Here is a 16522-nt window from a genome sequence, read left to right as displayed (position 1 = left end):
TTTTGAAATCAAGTCACCTGGGTTACTGTTGACAGAGATTTGAGGAAAAGGACTTGGGCTAAAGAACGTTCGCCTCATTTTTTTAATTCTCTTCCTTCTTTCTTAGCCAGGATTATCTTGACCTATTTGCCACCAGGTTTTCCTCACAGGTCCAAACTTAAGCACTGGCTTCTAGAAAGCAACTGTGGGACTCTGCTCTTTCTGCTGATTTTCTCAGCTCAGAAAAGCTGAGGATGTCAGGAGGACCCTGGGAAGGAACAGAAGTCTGGGGATTTTGCTTTTCAAGTTCCTGCTGTTAATTTTTCCCCCATTTTCCTTTGCCTCATCTACTAACTCTTTGAGGCTTAAGAGACCCAAAGAGAAGTTTGTCCTAATTTTAAACTTGCCTCTGTGGCTGCCCTGTAATTTTCATTCCACAGCCTAAATTGGAACGTGTCTCCATAGGTTGGGCTCAGAACATCTCTTTCTGTGAAGCTTTACCAAGCTACCCTTGGTATAGCAGAGGAGCTCCAGCATAAAATCCAGGATTCTGTTTTCATCTGAAGACCACCATGGGAAGAGCTTTGTCCAATTTTAAAAGGTAGTGAGGGAGAAGGGGCAAATGCAATGCTGAAGCCAATTATCTTTTAAAACAGACACATTTCAGCAGAGTGCACAGGACAGAATGTTCATATTCCTTCTTTGACACAATTAAATTTGAGAATTTTCTATTGAGATGATCAAAGCAAGATTCTTATTCTCTGTGTACTTCCAAGATTCAAACTATGTCCTTTGTCATGAAGATCATGTAACTCCCTCATTTTCTGTAAAACCCAGCTCCATATCTTCCTCCCCCAATGTAGGGTTTTTGGAATGACCTCAAACCATCATGAGCTTTCCTTTCCTCTGAATTTCTAGGACAAGCATGTACTTGGATCTCTGTGGTTCTCTCCAACTAAATGATAGTCTCTGCTTTTCAATTTGTCTGTGTCTATGACATGCCAGGCACAGGGTAGGGTATAGAACATGATCCTAGTGAATAGTTTTTTAATTAATGAATTCTTTGTTATCTCCTGTAATAATCTAAAAGTCAAGAATTTCCTTACCCTTTTAATCATGGGTACTAATGACCTTAAAAAGTTCTACTTGCATTAGAAAAATGGAATATTTATACTTGTTATACATAAATCTGCCCCTCAAACAAAAGATACATTTATATTTCACTAGCAGCATGGAAGAAATCAGCAGTCATGATCCCAGATAGTTCTTTCCTCAATACCATCAATGTTTTCCCAGATTAGTCCATTATAGGTAAGCTGTTCACTTCCTTCAGGACCCAGAGTGCCCCGGAAACTTCAATACCTGCCACTCGCTGAGGCGGAAAAGGCTCACACGCTCATTAAAACTGCTGCTGGCCAGTTTTTGTTTGCTTGTTTGTTTGTTTTTTAATTCCATGAGCACACCTGAAATCTCACCTTGATAGCAGCTTTCTTTTCTGCCATAGAGCAGTACCCAGTATGAAGCAGATATGTCTTGAAACCTTTCCAAGGCATTTTAAGAACTAAAGTGCTATGGAAGCCTTGGAATAAGGATTTCTGCCTGAAAGCCCCCATAGTCTGAATTCCATGGATGCAGAATCAAGACGGTTAGGAAAGGTCCACACTCCATGCCTGTTCCTTGAACGCACTGATCTATGGGCTACCTGGTTTTTACAGGCAGATGTCAAGAACTGTGAGAGCGCTGAGATTTTACCCCACTTACAAGCTACTCAGTTAACTGCCTTTCTTCATCTAGGAGATTTCATTAAAATACTTTAGTTCTTTCTCCAGAAAAGACATATCAGTTAAACTAATGTGGTTGGTGAGAGCAGGTAGTTATAATCTGATGCCCAAAAGACCACACTCCTTGATTCAGTCTCAACACAGACTAGTGAGCCCCACCTAGAAAAAATGGTCTCAGAACTGCAAATCCCAGCCCTCAGCCAGGATAGCCATTTTACAAAAGTATGCCACTGGTGGCAAGAAAAATCAACAAAGAACAATGGATGTGCTGGCATGAGTCCAATACTATTGCAAGAATAACAATGCAAGCACAAGCTCTACGAAGTAATTAGTATCATTGTCCTATGTGTGAAGGACAATAGAGTATTATTATCATTTTGGTCCTGATATTAGTAGTTTTCCAAAGGCCTGAAAAAGGATAAGTACTTCAGACTCATTAAAACAAAATGGGGGTGGAGTTCTATGGGCTACAGACGTAGCACACAATTCAAGACCTGAACGTGAAGTTAGGCATCAATCTGGCTCTGGTTTCTTGCATAAGTGACTCTCTTGACATGCCCCAAATTTGCCACATCTGCTTCTTCTAGGATCACTAATGTCCTGCTTCAATGCCACCTCTCTCCTGGAGCATTTCCCAGTCTTCCCCCTGGCAGAAGTCTATTCCTCTTCTGAGTAGGGTTTGGGCTCTGGCGGTTGTAACTGTACACCGAACCTTTTAGCTTTATGAGTGCACTATCTGTCTCATCTTTCCTGCTAGACTGTGAATTCTTGAGAATAGAAATTCTGCCATATTCATGTAGGTGTCCTCCACACTGTCTTTTGAACATAGGTTACACTCAATAAATATTTATTGAAAGAATAAAGGAATGAATGATGACAGAATTCAGAGAGAGGTACAGCATCTCTGGAATGTCAGCGGGAGTACCTCATCTAAACATTCTCCATAGAAGATGGTCCACATGAAACACCCAGCAAGGAGGGTAGCCAGAAACACAAAAAAGAGGAAATGGGTAAATGAAGACATTCATAAATAAAGAGTGATAACGTCCTTAGACTCTACTGTGTCTGGGTCAGCTCATAGAATCCTTTATCTTCACTTTATTTTTGTTATCAAGGATGGGTATTGTTTGTGGAATTCACTGAGGAAAACTTAGTAATTTTCCAACATAGTTAATATTCAGATATGAAAAATCTCTTACAGTTTAAATGGTGAATAGATGCTAATTTATACATATATACTTATGCTCCGAATGCCTAATTAATGATCTTCTGTGTCAGTCACGGATATGTTAATGAGCTTCTTTTGCTCCTGTGTCATAATTGCATTGCTCCTATCTAGCTTGAGGTTGGGGGAACATTTTAGCTGTGGACTAGCAAATGATGCAAAATAACAGCGAAACAACTAATAATTATTTGGTGATTCATAAGTTTTGGAAATGTGGAAGTAAATGATCATAATCATTTAGAGTGAGAAGATGTAAAGACAGCCAAAGAAAAAGCAGTTGGCTACTTTCATAGTAACTCTCCGTTTGTTGGGTATAAAAAGATTTGCTTGATGTGCAGGACTATCTTTCTTTGGTCCAAACACTGGATTCACCATCTTTCTAACGCTGTAAACACTAAGGCTCTGTGATAAAGGGAACTCTACCAACAGGCATTATCCTGTATTTAGATGGGTTGTTTTTCTCAGGAACCAGAAGTGCCAGCTTCTAAATACTTCCCATGGTCTTTGTTTCCTCTGCCTTCTTAATACATTTTGTTTTCTTCCCCAAACTCATGCTTATTTTCAGCCACAAACTTTCACACTTTAGTCTAGCAGAGTCTGGTTGGATTTGATTCCTAACTTGCTGCATTTTGGCTTTGTGACTTTGGGCAAGTTAATCAACCTCTCTGAGCCTCTGCTTCTTCACCTGTAAAATGGAGTAAGAATGCCAATCATGTTAGAACAGATATCAGGATTAAAAGAGTTAATGTGGCTAAAGCCCATTACAAGGTATCTAGCAAGTGACAGAATTGCTCCCATTTTCCTTCCCTTTTTCTGTTTCTTCCTTAGAAACGGAGTGGTTAAGACCACAGCATCTGAACGTAGACTGGGCCTAACTCCTGTTTCTGCCATATTCCAGCTGTTTGATGTTGGACAAGTTGCTCAGCCTTGCCATGCATCAGTTCCTGGAGATATAAAATGTCACTTCTTGACATTTAGTAAGTGTGCAAAAAAAGCCAACTATTAATATCTAGCAAGCTAAGCAGCTGGGTGAAAATGGACTGCTAGCAAATCAGTGTGTGTGGATTGGTGTCATCTGTTCTAAGGGTCAGGAAGCCCTTCTCCTGGGTTCGAAGCAGAGTGTCTCGACCTTTTGTCAGGGACAGCAGGGAACACAGGCCCTTGGCCTACTTCTAGATCTGTGTAGAGGCCATTTCTGCTATTTCTCCTTTCCTGTGTGGAGAAATCTGTTTTCTCTGTGAAAGAAACACAAGAATAGATTGGTACAACCTCTCCTGAATGTATATCGCTCCCCGTCGCTTTGTGCAGAGGTGGAGTCTGGAATGCCCAATCTCTCTGTTCCTTCCTCCCTCTCCCACTCTGACAGGCTGTGGGAGGAATAAAGGGCTTTGTGCCAAACCTTTCATTCGGGGACTCTATTTTTCCTTTCTTTTTATGCCAAAGGCAAATAGTTGAGTTTGCTTGTTGGAAGTGAGGCTTCTGAAATCACTCAGCTAGCCCTGACATTTTAAAGATTACAAATTATTCTCCAAGTGGTATCAGAATTTGATTTTACATGATCCTTATCTATCACTGAAATGTATTGCTTGACTGTTTAAGAATGATGAAGCAATGAATTCTAATAACTGACCCCAAAGAAGCAGTGAAATTTAGCCCCTTTTCTCCAGCTACATCCACAGCAATAATGCTAGCATTTTACATCTAGAGTTGATTTACAGATTTCAAAACACTTCCAGAAAAACTCATTTGATCCTCTCATATCCCTGAATGATAGACATGCCAGAAATTATTGTTCCCATTTTACAGTCAAAAAAACTGAAGCTCAGAAAGATTAAGTGACTTGTCTACCAATTGTATAAGTAGGAAGTCCAGTATTCTGAGTAGAATTTAGAGATTTCAAACCAGTTGCTTTGTATTAGAAAAGGGAAGGTTGTGCCACAGTAACAAATCTACCCTCCTCTAGCTCCCTTCTTGATTCCACTGGCTTTAGTACAGCAAATATTCCCTCTATATTTCCAATTCAGGTTCGTAGGGGAAGAGTGGGGAGGCTGTGCTCCACCTAGGCACTCAGGGGCCCAGGCTGACAGAAGCTCCACTATGTTATGTGACCTCCATGTTTGGTGCAGCTTGGTAAGGGAATACAGAGAACTCACAGCAGCTCTTTCTCATGGGCTATTGGCCAAACTAGTGACATGACTCCCAGTTAACTACCTGAGAGGCTAGCAAGTCTTCCCACATGCTCAGAAAAGGAGGAGAACCAGCTACCATGAGCTCCAGAAATCCCCATCACAGGCTTTTAGGTGGTCCATTTAAAGAGACTGTGCAATGCATGGGACCCATTTGGAATTAAGCACATTTCATAATAAAATTGCAGCCAGAGCATTTCATATTTTTGAGAATGATGAAAAGAGAGAAAACAAATTTAAGTAGCACTTGATACATGAGTCAGTTGTTAAAAAGAAAAAAGAAACAATTGTAATCACAGTAGATCATGTTAACCTTATCCTTTTTGGACCTGACCTTTTAAAATTTGGGGTTTCTTCCAAAAGATGACTGGAAAACTTAGGATTTAAATTGAATAGCTCTATCCCTTCTCTCCCTAATCTGTTGTACAGAGAAACTTTTAGATTAAAAAAAAAACTTAAAGTTTTCCTTAGAAAACATCAGGTTTGCTCCTAAGATATTTTAAAAATTTAGCAAATCAACCTAAAGTTTTATTATCCACTCAGTTTATTTCCCAGGGAATAAGCGTCTATTTAGTTTCCCCTCTCTCTATTTTTGGATAATTGATGTAGAGAAAATTTGCAATCAGGGACTCTGAGTAACATTGAAGGGTTGGGGTTGGATGGCCTTTTGGTCCCAAAGATCTTAGAATATTCAGAGATAAAGACTGGACCTGCAAGCTGAGCAGAAAATAGAACTGTCCAGGGCCAGTCTAAGACTCCTTAAGACATTTCTCCTGCTTTTAAAAAAACGGTAGATGTTAGCTTTCTTTCCCATTATTATTATCATTATTGCTTCTTTTATTATTATTGTTATTCTTTAATTTTTAAAAATTTTTATCGATACATTATTTTTGTATATATTTATGGTGTACAGGTAGTATTTGGTTACATGCATAAACTATGTTATGATCACATCAGAGTATTTGGGTAATGACATGTGCCTGTAATCCCAGATACTCAAAAGGCTGAGAAGGGAGGATTCCTTGAGCCTAGTAGTTTGAGACCAGCCTGGGCAGTGTAGTGAGACCCCATCTCAAAAAAACAAAAAGAAAGACACTTCTTACGCAAAGTGAATCTCTTGCATCCACCCCCGTTCCATAAAGCAGTCTGCCGTAGACCAGTTGCTGCCTGGATTTCCTTGTGTTTGAGCTGCCTTGGCTCCAGCCTCTGGACTCACCTTAATGCAGGGCTTCCCTTATGGCTTATTCCCCACTCTGTGCATTCTGGAAGCAGCTGTACTTGTCATGGGTGGAAGATCCACTGATGCGAACTCCCTGCTAAACACCTAGCAACACAGCAGAAATTCTGACAAAGGTGTTCCATGGAAACACAGACATGTTTTCTACCCCACCTTTTCTTTTTAAAATGAAGTATTTTTGATAAAGTGAATTTTAAAACATAAAATAGCAATCCCCAAAGCACAAACTAACAATAGTAATTATAATCATAATTGGCACTTGTATATAATGTCATTTTGCAGGGGGTTCAGCCATTTTCACAGGCATCACCTAGTCTCAGCAGACACGTTTGAGTTTCGTAGGTCATAAATCTCATTGTCTGTATTCTAAGGACATAAAATATGAAAGTGAAGCAACTTATCCAAGGTGGCAGGGAGGACACATGGACAAATGAGAACAGGGTTTCTCAAGTATGCCTGAGCACAAGAGTCAACTGACACTTGTGAACAGTTTGGTTTCCTGAGCTCCACCTCCAAACTACTGAATTAGAATTTTCAGGAAAGATGCCCAAGAATCCTTTTTATGAAGGTGTATGGTTGACTTGTGGTACCTACATTTAGCAATAAATTGATCTAACAGAAGAAGCAACCCCTGACTCCTCTCTGCTATCAGCCTCCTGTCGCCGTTGGAAGGAAAGGAGAGTCTCTAAGAGCATGAGAAAGTTAACCCCAAGAATTCAAATGCAGTATAAGAATAGCAGCTACTGCTATCCATCCCTTGAGTTTTCAAGGAAAGTACACTTTTATGTATTTTTAAATGTCAACACTTTGTACCACTGGTTTCGAAAAAGGCCCTGGGGACTAATAGTAGTGTGCATAAGCATTCTCCTGCTGATCTAAAAACTGGATTCTTTTAGAACTTGTGTTTTGTTTTCTTTTTTATGAGACGGAGTCTTGCTTTATCACCCAGGCTGGAGTACATTGGCGAGATCTCAGCTCACTGTAGCCTCTGCCCCCTGGGTTCAAGCAATTCTCCTGCCTCAGCCTCCCGAGTAGCTGGGATTACAGGCACCTGCCACCATGCTGTGCTAATTTTTGTATTTTTAGTAGAGATGGAGTTTCACCATGTTGGCCAGTCTGGTCTGAAACTCCTGACCTCAAGTGATCCACCCACCTCAGCCTCTCAAATTGTTAGGATTACAGGCACGAGGCACCGCAAGATGTTGTTTCATTAAATGTAACTTTTGAGCGGTTAACATATGCCTACAATACAAATTCAAAAGGCTAAAAACAAAATATGGTGAGAGATAAATCTCTTTTCTACCCCTTTCTTCCTGTCTCCTAGTTTTCTTCCCCAAAGGCACCCACTGTTACTATTTTGTAGCGTTTTCTTCTAGAGACATCTCAAGCATATAGAAGTGTATATGTAGGCACATGCTTTTTTAAAAACCCAAATGATAGCATACCACGTTTAACATCTATGTCATTGTGCCTAATTAATAATTTCCCTCTGACATCACTTAGTGATTTTGTGCAGTTAAAATTACTTTTGTGATAGAGAAACCATGAAATCCCCAGTGACTTCAAATATGAGTTTTTTTCTCTGTCGTCCAACAGTCCAAATCCAGGCATTTTTTGGACAGGCAGCGAGCTCATTCCACCTTGTAGCTCCTCCATGGATCTTGGAATCTTTTGCTTCCAGCTGGTTGGTGAGAAAAGAGATAGCCTAGGGGATTTGGGGGAGTCCTGACTTTAATGTGCCAAGCCAGGTTTTTATGGGCCAAGACTAGAATTGGCACACATCATTTCTGTCCACAGTCTTTTGTCGAGAACTAAGTCATATATCCCCTTCTAGAGCAAGAGGAGCTGGGAAATGCAGTCCTTGGCTGGGCAGCCACTCACCAGCATCAAATTTACACAGTTGAAAGGGTGCAGACATCTTTGATGGGCTGCTAGCCATTTCTGCTGCAATTTTTATTCCCCCCAAATGTACTTGGTTTTGTTTTTTTTAACTGCAGTGGATGGGATTTTGTTTTCCTCTTGGCACATGTGAGGACAGTCCGAGGTTGGTAGGGATTTTTACACCCCAGGTGTGGTCTGTAGACTGCAGAGTTTGAGAAGCACTACTTTACGCGGAAGGCAAACATTAAGTTCAGCTTTTGTCCCTGCTCATGTGTAACCCCAGGTCCCAGAACTGCCCCACTGCATATCTCTGGACAGAGAGACCCCCTGCCTACCTGATCACTTCATACGTTGAACCACCTCGAACTAAATAACCTCCCTGTTATCTAACCCAGATAGAGCCAAGAAAGGAGGGATTCCAGAATCCCCAACTCACAGTCTGCCTATAAAGCATTATAGTGATGTTATAATGGCCCTTCTTTTTGTTTGTTTTTGAGATGGAGTTTCGCTTTTGTCCCTAGGCTGGAGTGCAATGGCACGATCTCGGCTCATTGCAACCTCTGCCTCCCGAGTTCAAGCGATTCTCCTGCCTCAGCCTCTGAAGTAGCTGGGATCACAGGCACCCGCCACTATATCCGGCTAATTTTTTGTATTTTTAGTAGAGACAGGGTTTCACCATGGCGGCCAGGCTGGTCTCAAACTCCTGACCTCAAGTGATCTGCCCGCTTCAGCCTCCCAAAGTGTTAGGATTACAGGTGTGAGCCACTGCACGCAGCCTAATAGCCCTTCGTAAGCTTTAATTTAATGGCCTCATCCTTCTTCACCCCTTGGCCCCCCTTAATACTAGACTTGCTACCCAGAAATTTTCTGGGACATTTTTTTGCTTACCAAACTTTCCTGCTACTGGAGACAAAAAAAAAAAGAACAAAAACAAATTAGCAATGTAAAGAACATCTGTTGAGTTCAGTGTTGGAGAGAGCAGTTCACAGAGCTGCCGAGAAGCCACAGCTGACCCTTTCCTGTCTCCTCTCGGTAGGAGCCAGCTGCAAGGAGAGGGACCTAAGGTGGTAGAGGGGAATGGCTCCCTCCTCCACAGCTCTGATGCGTCAGCCCCCAAAATAGAAATGTGAGGACCAAGTTGTGATGGCAGGGAAACAGCAGAAAGAGATGAGGCTGCCTCTGCTCCCTGCCCTCCAGGCCTCCACAGGCCAACCTGTGACCTCACTGGTGGGCCTCCGGAAGCAGGGAAAGACAGAGGCCCAGCATCGCCTTTCCATTTCCGCATTTGTTTTCTCTTCCTTGCTGGTGTACATTGACTCTGTGGTCACTGTTCTCCATGTCAGCACATTCAAAATTGCTGACTGTCAACACTGAAGGCAGCGTGGCTGCTACTGAAGAAGCCGCAAGGAAAACAGCTTTGGGCAATGGTGGATGTTCTTGGTGTGACACATTTCTAGCTCCCAGCACAGGCCCTTTACAAAGAACAGGGCTTTGTGGTTTGGGTAGGATGGGGAGAAAGAAAGAGGGTGGGAGAAAGAGAAGGAGGCTTGGCTCGTTGAGATCTTTTCTTAAGGAAATAAATATTGGTTTCCTAGAATTTGAACAGCTGAAATGGGAGATTGGCAGTAAGCAAAATGTGATTGTAACAATCAAACCCACGTGCAGACAGAAGTTGGGAGTCATTAAGGCAATGAGGTTGTTCTTCACAATCTTGGGAGGAAAGAAAAGGTGACCAAAATGCCATTTAGTAACCGAATGGCCTCTTCAAGCCCTTCAGGCTGGCCCAGAGCTGCAGGCAAAGCTTTGATGGTGTGGGTGGTGCTGTTCCCTTGGGCGGAGCTTGGCTGGAGGACTCTTAGCAGGGTGGCCGCAAGTCTCTGGGGCCCCTACTTGGGGACTTACACAGACCAGGCTGTATGTCTTTGTAGCTTGTCAAACCACAACTATTCACAGAAGGCGTGTGGTTTAGAATCTACCACAGTCAAACCAGGGAGAATGTGTTACCCAGTTCCAGAAAGGTTGCTACCTTGTGTGCTGTAATGGAAAGTGGCCAACTTTATCTTTTCTTATAAGAACTACAATGGGCAATCAGGATGGAGGCTTGATCTACAGGACTTTCTACTGAGAGTCTTCTGTGAAAAAGGTGATAGGAGGGAGGTGCTGGGTGTATTAATCAGAGTCCTCTAGAGACAGAACCAATAGAGGATAGAGAAAGAGAGAATTCATTTTAAAGAACTGGCTTAATTGACTGTGGGGACTGGTAAATCCAAAATCTGTAGACCAGACTACCAGGCTAGAAATTCAAATTAAGAGTTAATATTGGCCAGGCATGGTGGCTCATGCCTGTAATCCAAGCACTTTGGGAGACCAAGGCAGGCAGATCACGAGGTCAGGAGTTTGAGACCAGCCTGGCCAGCATGGTGAAACCCCGTCTCTACTAAAAATACAAAAAATTAGCCGGGCCTGGTGGTGCACATCTGTAATCCCAGCTACTCAGGAAGCTGAGGCAGGCGAATTGCTTGAACCTGGGAGGCGGAGGTTGCAGTGAGCCGAGATCACACCACTGCACTCCAGCCTGGGCAACAGAGTGAGACTGTCTCCAAAAAAAAAAAAAAAAAAAAAAAAAAAGTTGGTATTGCAGTCTTGAGTCCAAAATCTGCAGGCTGGAAGCATAGGCAGGTTTTCTGTGTTGCAGTCTGAAGGCAGAATGCTGCTTCTTTGGGAAACCTGTCTTTGCTCTTCAGGTGTTCAACTCACCAGATGAGGCCCACCTACATTATGGAGAGTAATCTGCTTTACCCAGAGTCTACTAATTTCAATGTTAATCACATCTAAAACTAGCCTTCCTAGCAACATCTATATTGGTATTTGACCAAACAACTGGACATCATAGCCCAGTCAAGTTAACACCTAAAATGAACCATCACATGAGGAATTCAAGGAAAGTAAAGGCATGAAAATGTCAAGCAGTTAACAATCTAGTCAAAAGGAATTTAAGACAACATTGATATTTTTAGGTTTCATATCTTGATAAATTTCATGTCAATTAAATTTGTTTGTAAATTAAAAGTACAACATTATATTCAGATTTCCATAGTATCAAATGATAGATATTTCTTTAGAATACAAGTTATGTTACAAGCCAGACTGTTTCAGTGACATGCTTCCTGGTTTTTTGTGACAGACTGTACGTGGCATAATCTCTGATCTAATGGGCATTCATTGGAAATAGTCTTTTTTATCTTGGTGTCAGAAGAATAGTACATGGGCTATCACAGAGCACTGAAAGAGTGGGAGTTCAATTCCTGATACTGCTTCTATCTTATGATAAGAGTCTGAGACTAATTAATTTCTACTACTGGCCGGGTGTGGTGGCTCACACCTGTAATCCCAGCACTTTGGGAGGCCGAGGCGGGCAGATCACGAGGTCAAGATATCGAGACCATCCTGGACAACATGGTGAAACCCCATCTCCAGGAAAATACAAAAAAAATTAGCTGGGTGTCGTGCCGCATGCCTGTAGTCCCAGCTACTAGGGAGGCTGAGGCAGGGGAATTTCTTGAACCCGGGAGGCGGAGGTTGCAGTGAGCCGAGATCGCACCACTGCACTCCAGCCTGGCAACAGAGCAAGACTCTGTCTCAAAAAACAAAAAAAGAAAAAAAAATTTCTACTACCACTTTTGTATTTTAGAAGCATGTCAATAAGGCATAGAGGCCACACGGCCATAGGGAAGAGCTTACCCCTGGAGTGAGACTGCCTGGGTTCACATCCCAGCTCTGGCACTACTAGTGTATTATCTCTCTTACCTGTGCCTCGGTTTTCTCACACGTACAATGGGGATGATAGTTTCTACCTTACAGGGATCTTGTGAGGTTTAATTGTATTAATATATGTGTCTATACATAGTGTCATGTAAGTGTTTGCTATTTTAACAATTACTGATGGATAATATGAAGAGATAGAGATAAAGTATGAGAAAAGGGTTGAGATGGTTGAAGACAAGTTTTTAGAAATAGATTACACTTTGGAGCTTTGCTATATAATTCAGTCCAGGTTTGAGACCATTTCTAGTGTCATCCTTTAGGGAATTCGGTTCATAATCCTCTTACATGAATTGAAACCAAGATGGAGCCTCCTTACATCAAATTCTGCACTGTAGTTAATAGTGTCGTGGAGAATTTCCAGAGTATTAATAATGAGCTAATACACCTATGAATGTTAAATATCTTGGAAGCAGTTTCCTGATGAGCAAATAGCAGATGTGGCAATGGCCATGGTCTAATTGCCCAAGAGGAAGTTAAATATAGTTTTTAGTCCTTTTCAAAGCAGTTATTTGAAAGCTGAAATATTTTCCCTAAAGGCTCATCAACTGTTCTTAACAGTGAAATGAAGTATTTGGGTAGAGCAAAAGTGCTCAGGAGTGTGTTTGCTTCCTGTAAATCTAATTTACCTTTGTAAATTGTTGGTTTTTTCCACGTAGACTCTTGTTTTGTATACTTCCACGTTTGACTTTTTAGTGTAGAGTGGTAGCTTTTATTTATTATTTATTTATGTATTTATTTATTTATTTTGAGATGGAGTCTCGCTCTTGTTGCCCAGACTGGAGTGCAATGGTGTGATCTTGGCCCACTGCAGCCTACCCTCCCGGGTTCAAGCGATTCTCCTGCCTCAGCCTCCCGAGTAGCTGAGATTACAGGCATGCTCCCCCACGCCTGGCTAATTTTGTATTTTTAGTAGAGATGGGGTTTCTCCATGTTGGTCAGGCTGGTCTCAAACTCCCAACCTCAGGTGATCCGCCCACCCGAGCATTCCAAATTGCTGGGATTACAGGAGTGAGTCACCATGCCCAGCAAGTGGTAGCTTTTAGTGTTCTAGAAATCCTAATTGAGAATAATACTAGTTATTGTTTTGTTTTGTTTTGATTTTTGAGACGGAATCCTGCTGTCGAAACTGAGGCATAGAGAGATTAACTTGCTCCAGGATCACAGCAGGTAGCTAGATTCTAGATATAGGAATACAAAAGCCCAAACACTTTACCACTAACCCCTAAATTAAAAGGTTAATTAAGCCCCATAAATTAAAATCAGCCCTCCTTTCTGCTAGGGACATGTAGGTGCTTTGCAAGGTGTGGATTGAATTGCCCTCAGGTCTACAGTTCTTTTAATAAATAGGACAGAGTCCAATCCGCCATGCTAGAAAGTTGTAATTTTTGTAGCAGCATTGTTAGTGTTACATGAAACCAGACTTTCCCAGGTTCCTGGTGGCAGAGATGTGTGTATATCTTCTCTTCCATGGACAAGTTTCATCTCTGGAGGCGATCAGGGCAGCCTGTGTAGAAGACTAAGACTTAGGAATTGGGCTGTGAATAGCTATCCATGTCCATTTAGCAAATACCACTTCGCTATTTTAAGAGCAAGAAGGAAAATGCCATTTAAATAGTGATTTAGACTTCCAGGAAGGACAAGGCAAGGATAAAATCTACCAAAGATTTTAAGAAAATCTCCACCCTAAATAAAAATTGAAAGCAGTACAATTTTCATGTCTACTGTATGTGTATTTTCAGAAAGGGACTTTTTTATGCAAAGGACACAGTGACATCAATGACTAATGTTAAAATACAACAATTGGAAAGGTTGCGCAATGTGGAGATTCTTCCTCTATATTTAGAATAAAACTTTGTGTTTTTACTGTCAGGATGTGAGCTTAATTATAGCATGTTGCAAACTTTGCTTTTCTAAAGAGAGAGAGAGAGAGAGAGAGAGAGTGTGTGTGTGTGTGTGTGTGTGTGTGTGGCTTACTCTGCCTGGAGAAATTTGGGTGCTATTTTTGTTTTCCTTTTGAAACATCAAGGGTTGATATAAGGTAGTTTTAGAAGTGTAGTATTTCTTGACCCGCAATGAACTGATGACCTCCCTGAGGCCGGGAAGGATGTTTTATTCATCTGTTTTAGCTTTTATATTTTATAATCATTATTTACGTAAATAAAACCAAGGATGTCACCTGGGCTGTTTGGAAGGATTTCATTTTTATTTTTGTTTAAGCAATGCACAAATTATTCTTCTGGAGATAAAATTTTTTTCTGTCATGAAAACTTGCATTTAGAAAAAAATCTGTAATTATTCATTATATTATTCCCATAATTAGCAGTTATACATTTGGTATAGTTATTTATTGACTATTCAGGAGTTACCTTCATGTGTTTGTACATACCTGTGTGCTTAACAAAAAAAAAAATTATTGCACTGAGATTATTCACATTGTCAGGCTCGTTATACAGACTGAACAGTATTTGGTTCTAACTGTAAGTCCTTCAAATCAACCATGAAAATTTGCTCGAGCCCACATTCCCTGAATCTGAGAGAATCACCCTAGATGGTTTGTGGAAATAATTAATAAACTTCATCTCACCTTCAAAAACTGCTATGATGAAACTGATGCATATATTATCTTTAGCTTCTGAATATAAGATTTCATCACACCTTGCACACAGTAAGTTTTCCAATGTTACATGTCTTGAATGATTAATTCAAAAGAAATCAAGATGGAACTAAGATGAATTCTTTTACAAGCTCACATTTTGGGGGGATAGCGTTCACAAGGTTTGTTGGTATTTTCCATTCTGATTCTACCATCATACCATTTGGGGAAACTTAACATTTTCTCATTAGATGTCTGGTGCTAAAATAGAATGTAGTTAATCAGGACTGAGAAGGTGTGCAGTGCATACACTTATTAAGGAGCAATCCACTGGCTCCTTATTACAGCTATTAGTTCCCAGGCAACACCTTCCACCTTTTTTTGTTTGTTTCATACAATGGCTTATTAAAAACCACTGCCTGAATAAATGCCTTAGTATGATGTACAAGGAAAGGTAGATGAAACTGCGTTGGCAAAATCATGATCTGGAGGAATTAAACATTTCAACAATTTAAATAAAATTTTAATTTGGTTTTGTTATTCGTGGGAAAAAATACACATTGGACAAATTTATTAAATATCTATCCTATATCAGGCTGCTTAAAATCAGTGAAACAAAGTTTATGAACCTAGTTTAAAGTTAACATGATTTATTAATATTTGAATATTTTCATGCAATTAAACCTTTGACTTTATAGCTGAAAGAATACAGTGTTGTGGAATATGCTGGCAGCTTGTCTGTGGTTTGGTTTTCATATTAAGTATAAATGTTTGACTATTTGAAAAGAGGTATTGGCATCCAGCAGTAATCATTCCCTAGTACCAAATATGAAATTTCCAGGTATAAGGATAAATCTTTTAAAAAATAAAATAAAAATAAAAAACGTTTCTTAAAGTTTTAGACAGTCATATCAGTGTGTTGCTGGAAGTCATTTAAACATCTGAATTCATCAGAAGCACATAAAATGATAATTCAAAGAATCTGCAGAAATAGGAAGAGTTGTTTGCTTTGGAATAATTCAGTCTTAATTGAGAACCTATAATTTAAAAAAAAGAGAAGCTCATTTCTACTTAATAGCCCAAGTAAATAAGGAGAAAAGGAAGCCTGGGAGAGTCAACAGACCTTATATCAGAACTTCCTGGAAATTGCCTTGGAGGGTTTAGGGGGTGGAATTTTCCTTTTTAAAATGTTGTCTTTAGGCTGGGCACGGTGGCTTATGCCTATAATCCCAGCACTTTGGGAGGCCGAGGTGGGCGGATCACTAGGTCAGGAGATCGAGACCATCCCGGCTAACATGGTGAAATCCCCTCTCTACTAAAATTACAAAATATTAGTCGGGTGTGGTAGCGCACGCCTGTAGTCCCAGCTACCTGGGAGGCTGAGGCAGGAGAATCGCTTGAACCTGGGAGGCAGAGATTGCAGTGAGCTGAGATTGCACCGCTGCACCCCAGCCTGGGCGACAGAGCAAGACCGTCTCAAAAAAAAAAGTTGTCTTTAGGCCCACAACCCAACCTTAAGTTACCATATTGTATTCCAGATGTTTTATAGTGGATAATCAACAGATCGTGGCATCAGAAAGGTGGTATTTAGCATATAAAATCTGCTACTGCAAGAGGATCTCCATTGTACATATTCCAAACAGGTAAATCCATGTACATTCAGTGTAGGCATTGAATTCAAGTTGATACACATCCAGGTTAACAAGCAAACTCTTCATCCTGGTTCTTTCTATTTGCATTTTAGCCAAAAATGATTATGTATGCAATCACTTGGATCCAGAGCTGGCCATTCTCTAGAATTCCAGGAATGCTGCA

The 16522-nt window shown here is 40.8% G+C and overlaps 1 protein-coding gene and 1 long non-coding RNA gene across 6 annotated transcripts in view; both read left to right on the top strand.

Moving 5' to 3' along the window:
- The window catches only part of MAML3 (mastermind like transcriptional coactivator 3), a 434306-nt gene that overhangs the window by 191187 nt on the left and 226597 nt on the right, over positions 1-16522 (top strand). The gene's annotated exons all lie outside the window — the stretch shown is intronic.
- The window catches only part of LOC129058826 (uncharacterized), a 49613-nt gene that overhangs the window by 26907 nt on the left and 6184 nt on the right, over positions 1-16522 (top strand). The window contains exons 1-2 of one of the 2 annotated variants that reach the window (XR_010139786.1): positions 1-16350; positions 16452-16522. The exon at positions 1-16350 is cut by the window's left edge and continues 26907 nt beyond it. This is a non-coding gene — a long non-coding RNA (uncharacterized LOC129058826). The other variant, XR_008524237.1, reaches the window with a different exon arrangement.

Source organism: Pongo abelii, chromosome 3 (genome assembly GCF_028885655.2).
Source record: "Pongo abelii isolate AG06213 chromosome 3, NHGRI_mPonAbe1-v2.0_pri, whole genome shotgun sequence".
NCBI lineage: Eukaryota > Metazoa > Chordata > Mammalia > Primates > Hominidae > Pongo > Pongo abelii.
Note: the sequence above shows the minus strand (reverse complement) of the source record. Positions and strands in the feature narration are given on the sequence as shown.